This window comes from Orbicella faveolata, unplaced genomic scaffold (assembly GCF_042242905.1).
Source record: "Orbicella faveolata isolate gen_17 unplaced genomic scaffold, um_ofav_v1 contig_25, whole genome shotgun sequence".
In the NCBI taxonomy this organism is placed as follows: Eukaryota; Metazoa; Cnidaria; class Anthozoa; order Scleractinia; family Merulinidae; genus Orbicella; species Orbicella faveolata.
The window spans coordinates 6,478,105-6,482,729 of record NW_028301553.1 but is presented as its reverse complement, the minus strand read 5'-3'; positions in this window follow the sequence as shown (position 1 = coordinate 6,482,729).

The following is a 4,625-nucleotide window of genomic DNA, read 5'->3' as shown; positions in this document are numbered from 1 at the left end:
CATCCATGTATGTACCTAATTTGTTTCGCTAGGATGTTTTCTGAGTGAGTTCATCACGGTTTTATCGGCATTCTTCGCGAAGTTCGGATATCTGAAATGATTCGCACATGTAACATCCAAATAAGGAGTTACACGTCCTTAGTTCCACTTCTATTACGTCATATTACGTCATGGTGTATGAATGTGCATTTTAGTAATTGACACGTATCCGTTTCAAGAGTTTAATTGGTTTGTTTTGCAGTGTGGTGAATAACAAAACGTGCAGACCTTCACTCGTGACTAAAACAAGTTTCAGTGACGCAATACTGTAAAATAACTGCCGTATTTCACAATACGATTGTCGTAACATAGGTATTCCGTCACCAGCCTGATCATTCATGCTGTATACGGTACATACTGATTTCGAAAAACTTCTATCCCCTCAGGGCTGTTAAGGTTTAATCAACAATTTTTTAAGTGTTTTCCTTCATCAAAATGTAAGTTTGTAATTCCTCGTTTTGAAAATCAGTATACTGACAGGTAATAAACAGTTAACGAACAGCGACAATGCATATTTCTTTTAACACTGCTACACAGTGTAAAAATAGCACTGAAACTGAAAACGACTTTCATTGAATTTACTCATGGGAAAGGTAACAGCGTTCACGTTTCGGTTGACCAATTCAAGTGAAAAGGTCAACAGTACTTTCTACTTACTTAACGCAATTGCATAAAACGTCTCGGCGGTTTATTTGAAGCGCTCAATTGTCATCAAAATCCGTTAGTTTTCGAATACCGTTCTCTGCAGAGCAGTCTTCATGTTTGAAGCATAAGTCACTATATTTCAGTGACTTGCGGGTTTTTAGACGGATTAAGTTTTTTCGACCTTTTGCGAACTTCAATCGGTACATGAACCCGCTGATATTGATCAATCACCGAAGTGTGATCATTTTCATGGCCCGCTACCCCGAAAGACGTGACTTCGCATCTAACTGTACGCTTCGAGCTTTCCACGCCGGATTTCAGTCTTTTTAGACAATGAAAGGTCATAAAAAAAGAGCTGGAAACAAGGTTCTGTAGTCCCTCAGTTCTGGAGATAGTCCAGTTTATATTCAAGATATACAGGTCGGGATAGCTAGAAATCTATCTGCGGCTTGTGTCAAGCAGACAACAAACAAACAGCCTTTATTTTCTCCGTCTCAAAAGATTCCGTCAAAGATGTGTTTTGAAATGTAAGCGTTCGTCTTCCGCTTGGCAGTTTTATCCGCCGGCGCAAATCAAATCCTTTGGAACCGGATAATAACTCGCCTAGTACAAATCAGCTTTTGAAAGTTAAAACACCGACTGAACTGTCTGATTTATCACCCAGATTGTGTAATCATGCTTTGGTATTGACCGTTGGTCAAATAAATAACCATATTTTCTCACCTGGCCTGCAAGATAACAGACCGCGATGGCGCAAGTCAAGATTCTGCACTTCAGTTTGGCGCGAAGATAAAAGGGTTGCGCGGGAACCCCAGCGAAGCGCAAGCAGTCGCGAGCAATCCAGTTGCATTCAAAGTGTTCGCAAGCTAGAATTCACCGTTGTCAATTGTTCAATAGTCTTCGAGATATTCCATTCTGTGCGACAATATAACATACAAAATAAGTTCATATACACGCTGCCTGGTTTAGGGCTGGTTTACATGACGAAAAATCTGTACAATAAATGATTTCACCGAACAGTGAGATATAAGACAGTCCGTCAGTGTCATTAATAATATGACCTCAAAATCATTTTTTTTTTTTTTGACGGTTCTGTTTTGATATGTACCATGCCTTTCGCACCTGACGTCTATAAGTCAATTTTAAAAGTTTCTTGCGCTGAAATTTTTGCAGCACACGGTTGGTTCCTGATTAATCAACATCACCCGGCACTATTTCGGGTGGCTTATCTCGATCTTGTGATATTTTTCAACAGACTAGTACTGCAATGAGGCCCCGCCCATTCTACGCCGAAGTAATTTAAAAACGCAGCTTCATTTCCCAGGTTAGGCCTTCTGTCCACACTACTTAGTGACGAAAACGGAGCTTTTTCAAAAACGCTCTTTACACCGGCGGAATTTGAAGACGCCGACTTTGCGTTTTAGTGTGAACGGAAAAACTTTTCGTAAGCGATGATAGACGTTTTCAAATTCCGCCGGCATAGTGCGGACGGGGCCTGGATCAACTAAACGCAAATGCAGTTGAATTGATTTTTCATCAGTGATTTCAAATTGGTTTCACCGATGCGCGCAGAACACATTTCCCAAGGTCACGATTCTCCGCCATGTCTTTACATTATTGGCCTTGAATCAATATTTTTTTCTCAAAATAGTTCATTTTGTGTAGTGTTCTTTTCCAAAAATAGTTTATTTTCTGTAGTGTCTCCGTTCCCGTGAATATCACAAGAGGCCAGTTTGGTTGAAAAAACTTGCAAAACGAGTTTGTCTCGATATTTCCTGCAAGAGCTCTCGCAGCCTTGTCTAAACGAGCAGGCAATATCTTTGCTTTGTACATTATCTAATTTCGTTTCTGTGTCGTCGCATTCGTTTTTGCAATCTTTTATAAAAGCTGCGCGCTTCCTTGAATAGACAATTAGCAGGTAGACAACACACGCGCGCGCGAGTGGCATATCTTTTACGCGCGCGGCAATTTTCTCCCGAGTTCCCTTCGCGTGACTATATTTCTTCTGCGTTCCCTCTGTCGTCTCTTTTCAAGTCAACAATCCGTGCGGGGAGCTCGAAGCTAATAATGGATCTCACGTTTGTGTACACGTGTATTGACAGACTTCATATTGAATTTTCAAAGCACAATATTTATTTACAGTGCACCACTAAACTATGGCCAGATTCCAAGTTTGATAACTGGCGAACAAATCCCTGAAAGAAAGCCGATCTGCTCTCCGTGATAGACCACCTTTGATATGCTCAGTGAGATTTAATCAATTTGAATCAAAACAAACATGCTTTGATGGGAAAAACAAAAAGAGAACTCAGAAAGTGAAAAGAAAACAAGTTCGTGAACTGGGCAAGACAAAGATAGCTATGTTATCAGACTGGTTATTTGTGGAAGTTGTAAACATCGCTGCTGCACTGCACCGAATCGTTCTTTGCCACTAGCCTCTGCTCTCGGAATTCTTGTGTACAATTCTTCTCAGCTTTAACAGAAGCAACAAAACTAGAAGTAAAAAAACTGGGTGAAGTTCAGAGTACTTTCAGCTTACAGATTGCGGTTTACGTCTGTTCGTGACTGTTTGACAACTGTCATTACCAAGCTTTTATGTATTGTCCATTGTTCAAAGGTTTTCCCGGGATCGTGGGAAAAACGGTTGCCATAACGACTTATTTCGTAGCTTGCCGATTCTACTAGCAACATGCAGCCGGTTTGATATAAAACAAAAAAACCCAAACACATAAAGCTTGTTCTAGAGTTACAAGAAAATTCGTGATCGAAGCACTTAGCTCCGTTACTTTTAGGTGTCAGCCGGGTTTAGGGAAGGCTCTTTAACTCTGTACCTTGTTTCCATAGCCGACCTGATCGATCATCTCTAGGCCGCATTTTTAATCGTTCACGTGTTGCAGTTTAACAAGAACAGCAGGATACATGCAAGAAGAGGACAAAGAGTAAAATTGTGCGGCTAATTGTGCGATTTCGTTTTCCGAATTGAACTGTATTGTGTGTTTTGTAAAAATACGCTATTCTTTGTAGCCGGAAATGGTGATTCAGTTATTCCTGATATCACGATGACGCTGGGAAAGACCAAGAAGATTGTCAAATACATTTAATTTTGCGTTAAAATAAGGCCTAAAATCCTTTCTTGGCAGGGTTTTCTTGAGTTTCGATTTCTGGTTTACAACTTTGCCCTCAGGAAATCAAGATATTAATCATGGTGTCAAATGGCCACAAACATTGTTTTGCACACTGTTCTTTTTATTCGCTAGCTACATGCAAATAGATTTCTATAAAACAGTAGGGGTTTGTATACATTTTTTTTCACATCCTCTGGAAACAAATCGAGCATTTTGACTCGTTAAATTGGTTGAAAAACACGATAATTGCAGTTATAGAAAAAAATCACGAGTGATTATGCCAACTGGCCTGTCAAGTTCGCTTTTTGATCGCGTGATAGTGATCTTATACCGCACGCTTTTCGCGCGTAATTTTGCGTGTTCTGTCAATGGCACATTGTTCTTCAGTGAGCTGGCATGATATGATGGCCACCCACCTCTGTTGGCATAAACCAAGATATTGATTTTTACGGAACGTCACAGTGAATGTACCCTGGTCGTTTCCAGTTAGCTGATTAAGTCTTCGACTGATTCATTAGACGTTTCAGCGCCGAATGAGCAGTCGCGTATCGATGCTGATTTGTCAGTTGGAAGTCTAAACCGTTGTTTTTGTAAAAAAAAAAAGTTCTAGCCCGAGGGGAAAACGATTTGAAAAGAGAAAACCTTCTGTATTATGAGATCCTGACAAACTCCCGAAATCAACAAGCACCTCCCTGCACCTCCCTCAAATCAATCGAAAAGTAAAACACAAAAAAAGAAACATGGGCGAAGCTTGGAGCTGTGTAATCACAGACGTAGATGTCCATCTTATTTTTCTTGGGAACAATGTGACTTCCG